The sequence below is a fragment of the Rhodamnia argentea genome, chromosome 4, assembly GCF_020921035.1.
Source record: "Rhodamnia argentea isolate NSW1041297 chromosome 4, ASM2092103v1, whole genome shotgun sequence".
NCBI classification, from domain to species: domain Eukaryota; kingdom Viridiplantae; phylum Streptophyta; class Magnoliopsida; order Myrtales; family Myrtaceae; genus Rhodamnia; species Rhodamnia argentea.
In genome coordinates this window covers 3,969,539-3,989,756 of record NC_063153.1, presented here as the reverse complement: position 1 = coordinate 3,989,756, position 20,218 = coordinate 3,969,539, and the positions used below count along the sequence as shown (strand labels likewise).

Sequence of the window (20,218 nt, the reverse complement as noted above, 5' to 3'; positions counted from 1 at the left end):
TGTCAGTGTTGAAGACGACGGAACTGGCACAAGCAGTTCAACTCGTTAACCATTGTCATGTCCAGGTTCAGACTGTTGAATTTTTTAGTGGTCAAAAACTAATTGAACCAGGGTTAACCAGGTTAGTTCAGTTTCTGGAATAAAGGAATGACGCCCGGATGACATTTTAAAAAAGGGATTCAGGACTTTGAAGTCCTTGGGCATTCCTTACAGAAGGTTTTGGCACTGAGCCATGCATCATATTAGGTGTGCAAGTCAAAAGGCACATTTACTGAGGAGAAAACATGAAGTCAGTCATTAGCGCATGATTCAAACTTTCGGCAGATCCAAGCATTCCAGTTAAGTATGAAAGTTGGCAATAAACACAGTTCAACAAATGCCAATTGACCAACTCAAATTTGAACAAGTGGTTAAAACTACGATTTCTACACAGACATAGGTGTCGTTCAAAAAAGACAAACTCTTACAATATGGAGCCACAGGACATAAATTGTAAAATAAAGTCTGGTCAGCTGCATTTCAGGCCTGAACCAAACAACATACACATCCTGGCAAAAGTAAATGACCGCAACCATAATGAAGCCGAAGAGCAGCAAGAAAACCAGAACAATTTTGAACCAGAAAGATTTCCTATGCCATAAACCAGATCTTCCCAACCAGACATACTCCAGTGTACCTTTTAAATCCCTCCTAAATAGGATGACTTAAAATACAAGAAAGAAACTGTCGTCTTGGTCAGTCGTTCTCCTTCAATTTATCTTCTGCACATCTGCTCTATTCTAGCTTTATTTCAATCAGTGCTAGTGGCAATTTTAAACTCATAATGGAGTTCACATCCCTGCTTCTGGAGCTTGGTGTTGTTGTCCTTGATTTTGTGGTGGATGGAAGTCAAATGACAAAGCACGTGCCTTATCCACTGTTATTTTAATCCTCATATTCTTTTCATAACGTTCCATCCAAATATAGAATAACAGAACCAGCTATAAAGTAAACACAACTTTTACAGCTTTCTCAAGCTATCTGAGTCTCTGACAGAAAAAAGACCAAGGATCACAAAATGAAAGACCATTCATTCTATACAGGAAGTAGCTAAGATAGTCGAGGAAGCCATTACAATTGCATCCAGTAAAATAACATGAACTTCCATCTTTGAGGAAGCCAAATAACTATAAAACAGAAAGACAAGCATGCCATGCTCAAAATATAACATAAAGATGAAAATAAACACCTTGAATTCTTCTATATCGAGCAATCCGTTCCTTTCCACCGGCAACGGCCATAAAACCTCCTCTCCTGTTCATGAACTGTCTAGGCTGCAGCTTCGTCACAGCCCTAATGGCGCTCCATCCACTGCTGGCACCCACTGGAATTGCGAACTTCATCATCCTCCACAGCTGCCTCTGCCCCTCCACCGACCATCTTTCTCCGTCTTGCTCTGCTGCTCCTTCACAATTCCATCAATGAAGTCTACTGCATCTGGGAGCACGCATGGCAGGACTATCAACAACAAATTTATGACAATCCCATCAATCTAAACGGAACTCCAAGCAGGAACTGTGAATACTTTGTTTTCCCTCATAGTTTTCCTCAGCAGCAAAACGTTGTCCCAGTTGCCCATCTTAGCATACATATTGGCCAGAAGGATATAGCGTCCACTATGTTGAGGTTCTAGTTGAATCAAATGCCTGCCGACTTTCTCTCCTAACTCAACATAGCCATGCATCATACACCCATTTAAGAAAGATGCCCAAACTTCACCATCTGGTTCCATTGTCATAATCTTTATCAACACACCAGCCTCTTTGATTTGACCAGCCCGAGCCAAGAGGTCAACCATGCATCCATAGTGCTCAATAGTTGGAGTGATACCGCAAACTTTGCCCATACGTCCAAACAAGCGCCATGCTTCATTGATTAGGCACTTCTGATTGCAGGCCACCAGAGCTCCAATAAACGTCACGGCATTTGGTTTAGGACCCCTATTTTCCATCTCATAGAAAAGCTGCAGCCCTGTCTCATTCTCACCATTGACAGCAAACCCCAATATCATCGCACTCCAAGTTGTCACATCTTTCAGAGGCATTTGGTCAAAAACTTTTTGTGCGAATCTGACGAACCCACATTTGACATAGAAGTTAATCAATGCAGTGCCTAGCTGAAGTTCGTAATTGATGCCATTCTCATTTATGTACTTATGAACCCATTTTCCTTCTTCAAAGGCTCCCACAATGGCACAGGCGCCAAGTACGCTAACCAAAAGAGATCCCCTTATTTTCATGTCAGCGTGATCTTTAACCCCAGAAAACAACTTAATGGCCTCATCAAACCGCTCATTCCGAACGTAGCCAGAGATCATGGCACTGTAGGAAACATCATTTTTCTCCGGCGCTGAATCGAACAGTCCTCGAGCTTCATCAACGAGGCCGCTGCTGCAGTAGCCGGTGATAAGGCTCGTCCAGCAAACTACGTTCCTAATTGAACATTGATCAAACAGGCGGCGAGCAACGCACACAGCTCCATGCTTAGAGTACATGCTTATCAGAGAACTCACCACCTAAACGTCACAATCATGCCCGAACTTCATCGCGCCACAGTGAACTTGACCAATCAAAGGAAAGCCAGCGCATGCCCTGACCAGTGCAGCGAAAGTGCGGGCATTCGGCTTGACGCTTTCCCTGCACATTCGAGCGTAGACCGACACAGCCTTCCCATGTTCGAAGTCTCCCAAGAAACCCATCATCATGACATTGAAGTCGAAGACGCCAGGGGCGGGAATGCGAGCGAAAACGCTCGCTGCGTAGTTCATGTTCCCGTATGGAGCGAGCGCGGAGCAGGCCAAGATTTTACTCGCGGTGTACGCGAAGCGAGAGAGGCCGGAGACGATGGTGTGGGCATGGATTTGCTTCAGGTGGTCGATGGTCGAGCATCTTCGGAGCAGAGCGAGGTAATGGAAGTTGGCGACATGGGCGGTCATGCATGCAAATGATATTCTGGACCAGAATTTCTGGTTAGTTTGTGGTCTCAAGAAGCGAACGGGGCTGAACGGGGATCAAGTGCCCATTGGGGGGGAGGGGGGACATCGTAAACACTTTGGAATAAATTTATCCTCAATTAATTTTTTAATCATAAAAAATTCCAAACTTATAGCCCGATAAATTTACCCAACCGTTAATTTTCTTGACAGTTATACTAATTTGAGATTTATACCTTTCGTTTGTCATAAATATACTAGTTTCGAGATTTTTATGATATTAATCAGGTATCTTGCACCAATCACCCTCAATAGACTGATATGGTCTCCTCAAAAATACATTTGAAGAATCACACCGATCTCCATGATGAGCGAATGGCGTTCTTCACTAATTACCTGGGGTTCCTGGAGGGCCATCCCGAGTGAACCCAAGAATTCGTGACATTTAATCGAATGTTTGCGGCCTCACGAGCATCGCCGTTCTTTTTAGTTGAATGCATACTCAGGATTAGTGACAAGACTAGTCTCACTATTTAGTTGAATGCAGGGCCATCTTCGAGTCGAGGAATAACAACTAATTTTGCATATCGAAGTGGAAGTGTCCGACTTTATACTGCGATTGATTGATAATCTATCGGGTGACTGTTTTAGTTTATGGGATCATTAGTAAGGAAAGAAAATCTCGATAAGGAAAATGTTTCTGTGATAAATCTTGTTTCAGTTCCAACACCTGGACGTGTCATTGCAAGCAATATATATGCTCTGAAATTCTCCCCTGTACTTTTCCCCAAACAACAGAATGGGTCACGATGTCTAATTTAACAAGCAACCACATTAGAAGCCACAGACTAGTTCTTTCGCGAATGTAAAAAGCAGATGTTTTCTAAGACATGGAGATCGACCATTTCAACAAACTGTGAAACATCATCTTTTTGTTATTAATGCAGCAAGTAGTTCCAAAGTAATCACAGCAAATTGCTTAATCCATCGGAAAAAAAAAAAAAATCTTTCAAACTAAGACTAGCTACTCTGGAACTTCTACTTCTACTTTGGTACGACACAGCGGACATGAATCGTTCCTCTCCAGCCACTTGACGATGCATCTGCTGTGAAAGAGATGCGAACACGGTATCTCCATCACCTTATTTTCCCCATTCAGTTCCTCTAAACAAATACAACAGCATCCGTCGCCATCCTGGACAGAGCAGCTCTTATGCTCGAGCTTTTCAATGGTGCTTCTAGAGACACCCCGCGCGACTTGATCAGGATCTGACTCGTATCCTCCAATGGAGACGTCTTCCATTTCCACTTCCTCTGCGGTGGCCAAATTCAAATTTATGTTCATGTCGAACTGTCGATGGCCATGATCCGATCCCCGTAACGCAGTAAGCATAATACGTCTTATAAGATCAGCCCGAAAGCTGCTACGAACATCCAAAGCATCGAGAACTCTCTTCAAGTGCGTTTCACAGAGGGATTGCCATGGTAAGATGCAGAGTGGCATCTCAAGCGACTGACTCCACTCAGAAAGTGTAGTGTCTTGAAGATTTATCGGCACTCCCACTTGATCGACGAAGACTAGCAGATGTTGCCACTTGACTGAGAAGTTGAAGATGGCAGTCGGCACGCCAGAAAAATTGGAATTTCTTCTCTCCAGGCTCAATCTATATCCACAGTAGACTGGTTCCATGCTATTGCCACCAAGAGTGGATTGACGAGGATTTCACGGATAATGCTGAAATTGCAATCACGAGAAAGCCCGCGAAGTTTCTTCGCGAAATCTTCTGGAAATATATGGCGAAATGGACCAGAGAAGAAGCTTCAGAACAGAAAATGAGAGAATTGAACGAACCAAACAATTGAAGCTATTCCCCCTCTTGCGAACAGAGCAATCTGCTTGGAGACCGAGAATGGATGAAATCTGGGATTTCAGCAGAAGAGGAAATTCTCTCTGGAGATGACAAACAATTGCAACACGATGTAGCCGTTGGTGTGCGGTCTTAAGAAGCGAACTGAAGTTTCCTGTTTCGCGGGACAAGGAGGTTCTTGGCGGTGAATTCAAAAGACGATGTAGCCGTTGGGTTGTGGTCTTTAGGAGTTTTCTTGGCGGTGAATTTAAACGAGCGTGCTATGCACGTGCCGCTGCATACTTTCTTTTTCTTTAAAAGTATTCCTTTCCCTAAAATTCGTGGAATAATATAATAAATCGCAACATAAAAGTGAAATAATTTCACCAACTGAAATTCGATGTATGATTACTGAAAAATAATATAAAAAAAACAATCTGATTTGATAAATAAATCGAATTTTCAAATATTACTAAAAGGAAAAATAACATCGTTGTTTGCTGTTATTTTATTGGTTGCCTTTCCTTACCAAAAAAAAAATAATAATAACATCGTTGTGATCAGTAGTTCACACTTTTAGTGTGACGCAACCCTAGACTCAAATGTCCAGAATAAATCAACCTACATCATTTAGATTATTCGATCGTCTTACTATTGCTTCTCAAATTTTTAATTTTTAAGTTATTAATTTTTTCTAAAATAAAAGAAAACATATCATTCAATTGACCTCGGTTGCTGAGGGTGCGCATAGTAACTATTTTATCTCTCTGTTTTTCTATTTTCGGGAATCCTTTGATAGCGCAATTTGATTTTTCTATTTTTTGAAATAAATTTTTAGGTTATAAATAAGTTTTAAATAAAAAATAAAAAATTTTCTAACTTTTCTATTTCGGGAGGATAACAGAAATTAAATCTCTCCCATTCGCGCCCTGAATGCGCTCTCTATTTGACCCCCGCGGGCTTGGAATTCGCCGAGAAGATGACCATGTTCGGGAAGCCGCCGCCGCTTTCTCCGGCGGTGGTTTCATGCCCTCTCTCGGCCTTCTACGCGATTCGCCGATCCCTCTTCCGCCTCCCCGCCGAGAGTAAGTAGTACCGCACGCTCTTTTCTCCTTATCACGCTTCTTCCGTACGCTTGACCGGGGAGTTAGGGTTTTGAAGAACCGTAAGTGGTTAATTACTGAAGTGTTTGGATGCTGAGTTTTGAAGTTCAGATTATACCATCTAACATGATTGTTTCGATCTTATCTTGTATTTACGTATGCAGAATATCCAAGCGGGAAGTTTGAGAATTGTGTTCTGTTTTGCAGAGAGTCGGGGCACCCAGTCTTTGCTTCCCGTGGCATTGAAGCAGATGAACAATGCCTTGGCATCACATGATGGAAAAATCAATGTCCTTGTTGATGGTGTTAACGTGACTAATGTTAAATAAGAATACATCTAATTTATTATTATTATTATTATTATTATTATTATTATTATTATTGTTATTATTCATTAAATAAGAATACATCTAATTTATTTTTGTCGTATTGCAAAATAGAAAAGTAAAAAAAATATATAAAATAATAAATATATATAACGAATTTTAAAAGAAAGAAAAAAAAAATCTGATATGATCAGCCCAGCTCGGGCCCGCTTGGGCACGACCCGGCGCACACTTTCTTTTCCTCTCGCACAGAGCAGCCCATGCGGGCCAGCCCTGCTGGGTTTCTTTTTCCCAAGCTAACGGCCCACCTTTTCCTCTTATTTCCCCAAAGCCCATCTCCTCTTTTATTCTTCCTTAGCCCATCTCTCATCTCATCCGTTAGCCCACATCTTCCCTCGTGGACCCAAGCGAATGGTCCTTCTCGACAGCCCATTTTTCTTCTTTTTGTCCACTAGCCTACACTCTTTTTCTTTCCACCCATGCTCTCCACTCACGCCACTCCTCCCTGCACACCATCACGTCACTCTTAAATATACCGCGTACTTTACATGGTCTCCAATTGACCCACGTCCACATCATCCGGTTTTCACTCTCATCCACGTATGAAAGCTTGGAGAAGGAGGCAAGCACTTGGATAAAAACGGGACCGAGAGGGCAGGCACGAGGTTCCGCCCGGCGACCAAAAAAAAAAAACACGGAAGAAAAACAGAGACAGGCTTGAGTGGGGTTCGGCTTCAAGAAGAAAGTTCGGTTGAGCAAGCAAAAAATGGAGAGGAAATAGAGAAAAGGGGAGAGAGAGTCGGAGGGTTGGTTCGGCGACCCCAAAAAAGAGAGAATAGTGAGGGGTTTGAGGGAGATAAAGTGCGGGGATTCAAGGGAGTATCGTAAGAGCTCCCTACTGTGAAGTTTGGTGAAGTTCATTCCTCTCTGTTTTGCCACCCGGGTAAGTTTGTTTCTTGGTTCTTCCTCGTAGCATTTTACGCCAACCGAACTTGGCATTTTCTTGCCCATGTCTATATAATGTCTTCGTGCGTGAATGTTATGCGTGTCCACTTTTGAGCTTGCTTTTTTTCTTATACCCACAAAAAGCCCCACGCTCCCACTAGTTCAGTACAATCCCACCGTTGATGGGCGCGAAGGTAGAATGCACGATGAGGAAAGACCAAACAGCCGGTCGAGAGGGTCCCGCGGGGTTTGACCCGGCAACACTACGATGAGCGAGTCCTAACGGGTGTAGAAGCGACTAGACCTTGGGCTGAGGCTATACGAGGGCAAGCGGAGACAACGCGAGCTCGAACTTAGGCGAAGTGAGGCCTGAACAGAGGCGACGCGTGCGTGAGCGGGATGGCACTTGAGCTCGAACCCACGACGACGCCCGCGCGAATAGAGAAAGGGAATGCCGAATCGGATCGGTAGAGCCTTGCGAGGTAGGCGGACCACACGTTCGTGCTAGCGGACCAAAACGAGCGAGTTCTGATAGTAGTTGCTGGCTCCCAGAAGTGATGGACAGTGGTTGGGCGAGTCGGTCGACGACGATCGCGGGTGGAGGCGACGCAAACGTCAAGACATGGTGACACCCGTTCGGCGGACGTGCTCCGGCAATGGTGCGGTGAACGGTCTCCGACGGAATGGAGGCGACGCAAGGGGAGGATGATGGTGTCGGAAGTGCACTGTCGCGTTTGAGCGCTTCAGTTTGCAGACGCACGGAGAAGGAGAAGATGAACAAGAGAAATGTGGTGTTCTTCATTTTCGTTGGCTGCATTGGGCCGGCTCGATGGGCTACCGAGGAAAGAAAAAAAAAAGAAGGGCATGCATTTGGGCTACTCGAGCAAGCTAGTGGAATAAAAAAATGGCCCAAGCGGTTGGGCTGTCGTGGGGAAAAGAAGAAAGGATTGGGCCTGTACTAGTTGGTTTCGGAAATGAGTGGTGTGGGGCATTGCGTGGGCCGCTCGAGCGGGCCGCCAGAATAAAAGAAAAAAAAAAAGGGGCCTAAGCGGTTGGGCTGGGATTAAAAGGAGAAGGAATTCGGATGGGCTGGCATGAAAGAAAACAGAAAAACTGCTGGGCCCGTGCTGTTTGGGGCGTGAGAGAGATGGGCCGGAAGGAGGGCTGGAGCCCAGCTTTTCTTTTTTTTGCAAATAAAAGCAAAGTGGGCCTAGGCTTCTTTATGTCAATCGGGCCCAGGTCGGGTCCTCTCTCGCCGGCCCGAGCATAGTCCGACGGCTCGATCCAGGCCCAGGTCCGAGAAACCGACCCGGGCCTGGCTTCCTTTAATTAAATAATAATAAAAATTAAATAAAATAATAAAAAATTCAAAAAATAAATAAAAATTCAAAAAAATCAGAAAAATTTCAGAAAATTAGAAAAATGGTTTCTTTGACCTTTTTACCCCTAATGTGAATTTTAAGCCTTAAATTGGCGTTGATTGAAGACCGATGTTCGATCCGGTCCGACAACCGTTGTAATTCGATCTTCAAGTCGAAATTGTTTATTTAAATATCGCCATTATAGATTTGGTCTCCATGTGCTTATCCTAATCTTTATTTGGCATATTTATTTGATTGAGTGTTTACATACGCTGTCTTTTGAAAAATTACACGTTAATCGCTTTTCCTATATTGTTAGGTTAAGGATAAATAGGTAATTGCGCGAAATGACAGAAATACATTATGCATGATCATTTAGTACTAATTAGATACCCGATAAGTTTAAAATGATATTCAGAATATGTGGTCACCTTAGGAAATATCGACCGGTTAGGTACCGAAAGGGCGCTAATTATCTAGTTTGCGTAAACAAGTCTCCGAACCTAGAAGCTCTGGTTGCGTAGAAATCGAGATAACCCTCCCATATCTCGATTGGTTTCTAGCCGACCCCAACAGGCTAGTGGCGACTCTTAATAGTATTTTAATTTGCTAATCAGTAAAAAGAAATCCAATATCACGCAAGGTAGGACTTGGGAGAGTCCACGCCATTGCTCTATGGCAATACCTCTAAACCGCGCCGGACCCTCCGAGGGAGGCCGAAGGCGAGATCGCGACAAGAGGCTCCTCTGATAAATGGATCTCACATACATACAAACATCAGTCTGGCATATCCTCAATTCTCGCATCATTCATTTCACATCTAACTTATGATGCTGAAACTGTGACACGGATTCTTTTTCTTTTGCAGCATTTGTCAATGAAAAGTTCTGCAAGGACCCGAAGCAAGCCACAGCTGATGATTTCCTCTTTATGGGGTTCGGGAATCCTGGAAACACAGCAAATCCTCTCGGATCAAAAGATACACAGGCTTTCGTCGAGCAATTTCCAGGACTCAACACTCTTGGAACATCCATGGCTCGTGGGATTGACGTGAGGGGGTAGGGATGGCTATATTTCTAGGAGCGAACTCCAGGCGAATATGAAGCGTATGGATACAGGTTATGCCTTGGAATGAAAGACAATTCCGAATCCGCTTTGTCTACGAACAAGGAAGCTATAAGTAATGCAACTATGAATCTCATCGCATTGACTTCGCTCCCAGTGGCCTAAAACCTCCCCTCACTCACCCTCGTGGCTCCAAGGTTCTGGCCATGGTGGAGGGCATGCTACTTGTTGGCTTTGTCACGTCCAACCAATTAAACAACACTCCCTTCACCAAGGTCCTGTACAAGGGGGACGTGTTTGTGTTCCCTATTGGTCTTATCCACTTCCAGTTGAATATCGGAAACACGTACGCGCTGGCCTTTTCTGGTCTCAGCTGCCAGAACCCAGGAGTCATTGCCATTGCTAATGCCGTCTTCGGGGTGAAGCCACCCATCTCCGCTGAAGCTCTCACCAAGGCCTTCCAAGTGGACCAGAAGGTTGTTGACTAATGACTACCTCCAGGCGCAGTTTTGGTATGACAACAACTAAATGGGTTTATCATAAGTTTCACATAATAGAGGAATCATCAGACTTACAAGATTAATATTATTTCCATTGGCGGTTGCTTTAGATACATAAGTAAACTATGTACCTCGTGTATGACCGATTTCGAAAGGAAGATTGTTCTCTCTCTCTCTCTCTCTCTCTCTCTCTCTCTCATGATGCGATGCGGACAACCGGATTCATGCCTCAACCAAACGTGTGTGAAATCAGGGTGCAATAACATTAAGCTATATAGAATTCGAAACTTGGAAGCATGTTATCTAACGTTAAATATTACCTTCAAGATGTGTGATCTGGAAAGGGCATCAGCAAAAGAATGTGCTACGCTAACAAACAGTCTGATTTCATATAGTCCTGCTATTGGGTTGAGAGAGTGTTTGAAGAAATCGCCGGGGTGATCATTTACAAGTACTGCCTCTGGTGGCCAAAAAGGAAAACGAACAGCTTTGATTTCATCGTTATCCTGGAAGAAGAAGTTGCTGTATAATACGCCATTGTCCTTAAGGTACTCACTTCAATTTTGATAAATTGCAGTTGATGACATTAGCCTTTCTTTATGACTTGTATGGCCAAAAGAAAAGCCTTTCCTTCCTGCAGTCATTTCCCATCTACAGTCGAAAACACGTCAATTCAGATGGATAATTATTTCCAAGACTGTCGCGGCTTACAATAAATGTGTATGAATGGACACAGTCAAAACCTTGAATTAGATATGTGTTGCATTGATCTCTTTAGTGAAGCAATCAGTATTATCATCTCGAAAAGACCATCACTGGATGTAGCAGGGGAATGCAGAGACACGAATGCGCTACTGTTTATAAACTGATTCTGACAATTACAGAAAACAAACTTAGGACAATTCATGGAGATGGATATGAGTCTGATCAAAATTGTTGTGGAATTCCTGCTAACTATGCCGAGGAAAATTTCTAGATTACACGCCAAGAAGGGCCAGCAGACAGAACAGAACATTGGCATTCGATAACATATGTAAATTCAAGAAAAACAACATTAACAACCCCGAGCCAAACCCCAAAAGGAATACTCAAGAACTGTCAAGAGTGAAAAGACGAATGTTAGCTTAAAGTGAAATGATTGTTTGCGTTTGGTGCATGGAATTGGGTTCGGTTCTCAGATAACTCACATGTTATAAGTCTCAACTATCCCCTCCATTGGTGTTTATACCATCCACTATTTTTGAATAACCATGCATGTTATTGAGTTGATGGTATATTTCTAATTTTACTTTGAATTTGAAATGACTATTTCTTGATTTGATGTCACTGTTACATGGCGACTGCATCAAAATTTCACTGAAGGAGCCATTGAGTTGTTTTCTGAGCTTAAAGATCGTTCTGGCGTGAAATTAAGTGGATCTCTTTCGGTTAGCGTACTTAGCTCCGGTGCCATTGTTGGAGTTTGCTGTTGATGGTGAGAATGAAACAGGACTGCAGCTTTTCTACGAGATAGAAAATAGGGGTCCTAAACCGACTGCTGTGACGTCCCTTGATTGGACGTATGAGCAAAGTTTAATAGTTAAAAAAAGAAGAAGGAAAACAGTCACCGCCTCAAATAATAGTGCTCCGCGGACATTATAAAAAGGAGAGAGTGCTTCATTCACTCATGAAAATAGGAAGAGGAAAAAGCAAAGAGAAGAAGAAGAAAGATAGAAATAAATTCGTTTTGGTCAAGAATCAAGCCGAATCAATTGCGTTTTTTAGCATCTAGTAAGTATTCGAGCCCCTTGTTTATATAATCATAATAATTTTCTTAGTTATGGTAGCATTTTTGCTTGACTGTGACACCAGTTTTCGCTAAATTGATAGGATTTGAGTTTGTGGGCCTAAATTAGCTTTCGAGATTTGAATTAGGCTATATCAAGTGAGTCATGCTTATCTCTTCTATGAATTTATAAAGTCATATCTTGAAGGCGGTATTGATTTGATGTATATATTATGAATGCTAAAGGCATATTTGTTGCATAAAAAAAATTCTAGATCGGGCATTTACTGCTTTTTAATACTTACGAACCACTTGAAAAATGTGTTACGAAATGAATTGTGAAATGCATGTTTCGATTTGTGAACCTAGTTTATCAGAAATGGTTGTGAAATATATTTTTGTGACATCCTGTATTCTGACTCATTTCAAAGTCTTGAATAAATGAAAAGTCTCATTGATGTATGTCGGTCTAACCTCACTCGGGAATGGTCCATCTTGAGCAGACTAACCAAATGGGAATGGCTAGCTAGGAAAATCAAGTACGTGGACCTAAAAACTTGATCCTGGACTGACTCTTTGGCCATGAAAATTGTTGAGGGAATATTTTGGACCAATATAGGCCGATCCTAGAATGATTAATGGACGATCTGGATAATACCCTACGTTTGGATCACGGGTGATTCCGTTTGACTTCGTTTGGGTTCCAAACGTCCCTAAATTATTTTCTAACGATCGTGTCCATCGGGACTAGTGATTGACCCTCGCAATTGAATGACAACCAAGGTCGCCATGGCTCGAGAAATTCTTAAACGTGATATTAATCACGGGTCGATACGCGTAACTCCTAAAAGTCGCTCGTTAGTTTGAGATACGCTGAAATTTCAATTGATCGAGATTGATCGCGAATCAAGCTTCAGAATTTAACGTCGAACCTTTATGAGTTTTAATAATTAAATTTTGGATGTTTCCTCATCCAGTGTATAATTTCTTCGCGGTTCGCCCAAGAGGTTCAGGAAAAATAAATTTGGACTGGAAATGGGAAAAGACCCATTTACCCTTGGAGAATACCCAATTTTTCACTTGGACCGAATGGCATTTTAGTCATTTCTCCCCCTTGGCCGAAAATTTGACTAGTCTTTATGGGGGAAATTCCATTTTTGCCCTTCTTGACTTTTAGAACCCAAATATCCACTCCCAATAATTATTTCTTTGCCATCTTCTTCATTATTGCAAAACCATTTCTCTCTCTACCCCTCACCCTCTCACTTGGCCGAACTCCATAGCTCTCTCTCTCCCTCACCAAAAAATTTCCCAAGCCTCGCCGGATTTGCCTTGGATCACCGGAGCTCGACTACCACCACCAACCGCCTTGAACCGCCGGATTTTGTGGGTTTTTAGCCGAGCAAGGGAGTCGCCGGAGCCGCCGGTTAGAACCAAGATTCTTCTCCCGTTTCTCGCCGGAAAACTTGCTAAAATTGTGGTAAGTTGGTCCCTAACCTTAGATTAGGTATCTAGGGTGCTAATAGACTTGAGATTGAGTAGATTTGGGTGAAAAAATGGTTGTTTTTGCCCATTTTCATGCCTTGGCCGAGAATGAAGGTTAGAGGAGAGAGAAAAGATGGCGTTCTTCAATGAATAGTGATTTTGCATGATTATTAATGGAGGGCTAGGATTTGATCTTGACTTTCATGCTTTAATCCGACAGCCCGTATTAAATCTTGTTTAGAAAGCTTGATCCGACGGCCGAGATTAATTCCTGCTATATTATTGATTAATTGGATGGTGGAGATTAAATGTACATTAGTATAGTATAATTGTATCGTACGTATTAAATGCCACGTTAGTACAGTATAATTGTACGGTACATATTTAATGTACGTTGGCGAAATTTTGATTATATGGTGGTTATTAATTGCTACGTTGGTAGAATTAATATTGTGTGGCGTAGATTAATTTTTGTGGTAGCGGGAACTAATCGTGTGGCCCGATTGGCCATTGGTCTTGTGTGACCTAATCGGGTGGTCCCGATTTATTAATTCTCTAACGTGAGTGAATCACGTGGTTCCGATCGAGTATCTGCTCAATACAATTTAATCGAGTGGTCTCGATTGCGCAATTGAGAAAAATTGAGAAGATCGTGTGGTTTCGATCTTTTGTTGAAGGAAAATTGGTGAGACTCGATGGTCTCGATCCGCTAATCAGGAAATTTAGCAAGATCACGTGGCGAAGATTGATCGATCGGAAGGATTTAAGAGATCATGTGGTATCGGATGAGCGACCAAGGAATTATTGTTGTATGGTCTTAAGTGGAATATTTGAGAGGAAATATGGAATTTTTATCCCGAGGCGTGATGACGCGGGGTTCATATTTTATAAGACCATAATTTGCCCGAGGCGTTATGACGCGAGACCGCTGTATTCGGGAATTAACGTACAGTACTCACAAGGAGCAAACCCTAGGCTCTGATACCATGTAGAAGAATATTTTCCTCTATATCGAATGAATCTTTACAGCATTACAATCGTTCTTATATACAATACAGGTGCTACTCCCGACATCTCAATAAATTAGGAAAAAACTATAATAAAGAAAAGAAAAAGAAAAAATCCCTAATTTATAGGAAATACAGCTCACGCCAACAATCAGCTCGCAGTTGGATCGCAATCAGCGGAGACTTCATTATCAGCCAAAGAAAAAGAAAACAGCAGACTTAGGAGAAGAGAAGTAAGCAATTAGTACCACCATCCTTGTTTGTGTTTAAGAACAGAATCGGATGCTGAAAAAGGGAAGTGCCCAAACTACAGAACAGAAAGAAAGAAGTGCTTGTTACTTGTCTATTTCACAATATCCAATTAGCAAAAATAGCACTACGGGATTGTTTGCTAGGAGGCTAATTCCACAAATTCAACGCTGCATAAAAACCAAAACGAATTTGGATGGAGAGCTCCTGTTCCCCAAGTCATGTTATTTTAGAGGATGTATTTCTGCTGCAATCGTGATTACTTGCTTGTTATCGGTTCTGAAGGTAAGACAGATGACTCTGAAGTTTGTTGAACTAGACACTTCACCAAATTAGGCCATTGGCAGTCAAATTAGGCCATTGCTATTCCTGCATACTCAGGATTAGTGACAAGACTAGTCTCACTACTTAGTTGAATGCAGGGCCATCTTCGAGTCGAGGATATTCTGTACACAGAAATACAAGATAAGATCGAAACAATCATGTTAGATGGTATAATCTGAACTTCAAAACTCAGCATCCAAACACTTCAGGAATTAACCACTTACGCTTCTTCAAAACCCTAACTCCCCATTCAAGCGTACAGAAGAAGCCACCGCCGGAGAAAGCGGAGGTCCTACTTACTCGGGCGGGGGAGGCGGAAGAGGGATCGGTGAACTGTGTAGTAGGCTGAGAGAGGGCATGAAACCACCGCCGGAGAAAGCGGCGGCAGCTTCCCGAACATGGTCATCTTCTCCGGATGCTGCGAATTCCAAGCCCGCGGGGGTCGAAATAGAGAACGCGTTCAGGGCGCGAATGGGAGAGATTTTATTTCTGTTATCCTCCCGAAATAGAAAAGTTAGAATTTTTTTTTATTTAAAACTTATTTATAACCTAAAAATTTATTTCAAAAATAGAAAAATCAAATTGCGCTATCAAAGGATTCCCGAAAATAGAAAAACAGATAAATAAAATAGTTACTATGGACACCCTCAGCAACCGAGGTCGATTGAATGACTTAAAAATTGGTAACTTAAAAATTAAAAATTTGAGAAGCAAGAGCAAGACGATTGAATAATCTAAATGACGCAGGTTGATTTTAAACTAACTAATGCACATTTGAGTAGTAATTTTTTTCTTTTATCATGTAAAAAGTGTGATATTTGTGCTTTATTAAAAATAATTACTTTAGAATAAGAAATTTCAAGTCTTAAATTAGGGTTGCGTCACACTAAAAGTGTGGAATACTGATCATAATGATGTTAATTTTCCTTTTAGTAATATTTGAAAATTCGAGTTCTTTATCATTTGGATTTTAATGTTCAGTTAATCAGATTTTTTTTATATTATTTTTCAGTCATCATACATCGAATTTCGGTTGGTGAAATTATTTCACTATTTTTTTTTTGGTCGAAAAAATTATTTCACTTTTATGTTGCGATTTATTATATTATTCCACGAATTTTAGGGAAAGGAATAGTTTTAAAGAAAAGAAAGTATGCAGCGGCACGTGCATAGCACGCTCGTTTAAATTCACCGCCAAGAAAACTCCCAAAGACCGCAACCCAACGGCTACATCGTCTTTTGAATTCACCGCCAAGAACCTCCTTGTCCCGCGAAACAGGAAACTTTAGTTCGCTTCTTAAGACCACACACCAACGGATACATCGTATTGCAATTGTTTGTCAGCTCCAGAGAGAATTTCCACTTCCGCTGGAATCCCAGATTTCACCCATTCTCGGTCTCCAAGCAGATTGCTCCGTTCGTAGGAGGGAGTAGCTTCAATTTTTTGGTTCGTTCAATTCTCGGATTTTCTGTTCTGCAGCTTCTTGTCCGGTCCGTTTTGCCATATATTTCCAGAAGATTTCGTGAAGAAACTGCTCGAGCTTTCTCGTGATTGGAATTTCAGCATTACCCCGTGAAATCCTCTTCAATCCACTCTTGGTAGCAATAGCATGGAACCAGTCTACTGCGGATATAGATTGAGTCTGGAGAGAAGAAATTCCAATTATTCTGGCGTGCCGACTGCCATCTTCAACTTCTCGGTCAAGTGGCACCATCTGCTAGTCTTCGTCGATCAAGTGGGAGTGCCGATAAATCTTCAAGACACTACACTTTCTGAGTCGAGTCAGTCGCTTGAGACGCCACTCTGCATCTTACCATGGCAATCCCTCTGCGAAACTCACTTAAAGAGAGTTCTTGATGCTTTGGATGTTCGTAGCAGCTTTCGGGCTGATCTTATGAGACGTATTATGGTTACTGCGTTTCGGGGATCGGATCATGGCCATCGACAGTTCGACATGAACATAAGTTTGAATTTGGCCACCACAGAGGAAGTCGAAATGGAAGACGTTGAGGCAGTCTCCATCGAAGGAAACGAGTCAGATCATGATCAGGTCGTGCAGGGCGTCTCCAGAAGCACCATTGAAAAGCTCGAGAGGAAGAGCTGCTCTGTCCGGGACAGCGGTGGATGCTGTTGTATTTGTTTAGAGGAACTGAATGGGGCAGACAAAGTGATGGAGATACCGTGTTCGCATCTCTTTCACAGCAGATGCATCATCAAGTGGCTGGAGAGGAACAATTCGTGTCCGCTGTGTCGTACCAAAGTAGAAGTAGAAGATCCAGAGTAGTTAGCTTCGGTTTGTAAGGTTTCTAATAAGTAATTTGCTGTGATTACTTTGGAACTACTTACTGCATTAACAACAAGAAGATGCCGTTTCACAGTTTGTTGAAATGGTCGATCTCCATGTCTTAGAAACATTTTCTTTTTACACTCATGAAAGAAATAGTCTGTGGCTTCTGATGTTGTTCCTTGTTAAATTAGACAATGTGACCCATTCTGTTTCTTATGTTACAATGTTCACATTACGCAAAATTAGTTACTGTTCCTCCACTCGAACGTGGCCTTGCATTCAACTTTGTAGACTGCCTAGTTCAACAAACTTCAGAGTCATCTGTTTTACTTCTAGAACCAATAATAAGCAAGTAATCATGATCATAGCAGAAATTACATCCTCCATAATAGCATGACTTGGGGAACAGGAGCTCTCCAACAAATATCACGCAATAATATGCAACAGATGGGGGAAAAGAAAATTCCTCTCGGTTTTGTCAATGTTTAAAAAAAAAATTGGAACTTTGAAGTCCTTAGGCATTCCTTACAGAAGGTTTTGGCACTGAGCCATGGATCATATTAGGTGTGTTAATTAGTCAAAAGGCACATTTACTGAGAAGAAAACATGAAGTTGGTCATTAGCGCTTGATTCAAACATATGACCAAACCGAGCAATCCAATACCTATTGACTGACTCAATTTTGAACGAGTGTTTAATCACAGAAACTACAATTTCTACACGGACAAAGGTGTCGTTGAGAAAAGGCAAGCTCTAACAATATGGTGCCACAGGACATAAATTGAAAAACAAAGACTGGTCAACTGCGTCTCAGGGCTTGAACCAAGCAACATACATATCCTGGCAAAAAGGTAATGACTGCAACCAGAATGAAGCCAAAGAGCAGCAAGACCACCAGACCAATTTTGAACCAGAAACATTTCCTATGCCATAAACCAGATCTTCCCACCCAGACATACTCCAGTGTACCTTTTAAATCCCTCCTAAATACGATGGCTAGAAATACAAGAAAGAAACTGTCATCTTGGTCCGTCAATTTCCTTACAATTTATCTTCCGCACATCCACTCTATTCTAGCTTTATTTCAATCAGTGCCAGTGGCAGTTTTAAATTCATAATGGAGATCGCCTGCTTCCGGAGCTTGGTACTGCTGTCCTTGATTTTGTGGTGGATGGATTCAAATAACAAAGTGCATGCTTATCCGCTAATGTTTTAGTCCTTCTGTTCTTGTAATATTGTTCCATCCAAATATAAAATAAGAGAACCAGCTAAAATAAACGCGACTTTTACAGCTTTCTCTAGCTATCTGCATCTCTAACAGAACAAAGACCAAGGATCACAAAATGAAAGACCAATCTATACAGGAAGTAGCTAAGATACTCCAGGAAGCCATTACAATTGCATCCAGTAACGCGATGAACTTCCTTCTTTCAGGAAGCCAAATAACTATAAAACAGGAAGACAAGCGTGCCATGCTCAAACCATACCATAAAGATGAAAATACGCACCTTCAATTCTTCTATATCGAGCCATCCGTTCCTTTCCACTGGCAACGGCCATAAACCCTCCTCTCCTGTTCATGAACCATCGAGGTTGCAGCTTTGCCACAGCCCTAATGGCACTGACATCTGCTGTTGGCACCAGCTTCCCTCTGGTCTAAGCAAACCCAACTGGAATTCCGAACTTCATCATCCTCCACAGCTGCCTCCACTTCTCAACCGCCTCCATCTTTCTCCCTCTTGCTCTGCTACTCCTTCACGATTTCATGAACAACGTCCACTGCGTCTGGAAGCACGCGTGGTAGGATCATCAACAGCAAATTTATGAACAATCTCATCAATCTAACAAATGAAACTCCAAGCCGAAACTGTGACAACTTTGTTTTCCTTCGTAGTTTTTCTCAGTAGCAAAACGCCACCCCAGTTCCGCATCTAGGCATACATATTGGCCAGAAGGATATAGCGTTCACTATGTTGAGGTTCTAGTTGAATCAAATGCCTGCCGACTTTCTCTCCTAACTCAACATAGCCATGCAGCATACACCCGTTCAACATAGATGCCCAATTTGCTCCATCCGTTTCCATTGTCATAATCTTTATCAACACACAAGTGCATCCATATTGCCCAATAGTTGGAGCGATGGCGTAAACTTTGCTCATATGTCCAAACAAGCGCCATGCTTCATTGATTAGGCACTTCTGATTGCAGGCCACCAGAGTTCCAATAAACGTCACAGCATTTGGTTTAGGACCCCTATTTTCCATCTCATAGAAAAGCTGCAGCCCTGATTCATTCTCACCATTAACAGCAAATCCCAATATCATCGCACTCCAAGTTGTCACATCTTTCAGAGGCATTTGGTCAAAAACTTTTTGTGCGAATTTGACAAACCCATATTTGACATAGAAGTTAATCAATGTAGTGCCTAGCTCAAGTTCGTAATCGATGCCATTCTCATCTATGTAATTATGAACCCATTTTCCTTCTTCAGAGGCTCCGACAACCGAGGGCGGGAATGAGAGCGAAAACGCTCGCCGCGAAGTTCATGTTCCCGTATGGCGCGAGGGCAGAGCAGGCCAAGACTTTACTGGCGGTGTACGCGAAGCGAAAGAGACCGGAGATGATGGTGTGGGCATGGATTTGCTTCAGGTGGTCGATGGTGGAGCATCGTCGTTGCAGAGCGAGGTAATGGAAGTTGGCGAGATGGTTGGTTATGCAAATGAGAGCTGGCGTTCAGAAGTGACAAACCAGCAGGAACGTCATCCGGAACTCCGATGTAAGCAGTATGTCAAATGCCGATACGTTATTTCTCCAAAAATAAAGAATTTCAACATGAATACCTTATATATTAAATATATTTTTTATACATAAATGTTAGGCTTTGTGATTTGATTACTTGAAAAAAAAAAAGGATGAAAACAAATATTCTTTTTTTATCGGTAGAAGTACACCTCAAGTGCCAATATTTATGTATGACATTCA

General features: G+C 42.1%; 1 long non-coding RNA gene and 1 pseudogene across 1 annotated transcript; both read right to left on the bottom strand.

Moving 5' to 3' along the window:
- Positions 1-1,077: 1,077 nt before the first annotated feature.
- Positions 1,078-19,025, bottom strand: LOC125314941. Its single transcript, XR_007198278.1, has 3 exons — positions 18,719-19,025; positions 12,433-12,439; positions 1,078-1,195 (listed from the first exon to the last, which is right to left on the bottom strand). It is a non-coding gene; the product is annotated as an uncharacterized LOC125314941 (long non-coding RNA).
- LOC125314934 lies at positions 1,507-3,012 on the bottom strand (annotated as a pseudogene).
- Positions 19,026-20,218: the final 1,193 nt, after the last annotated feature.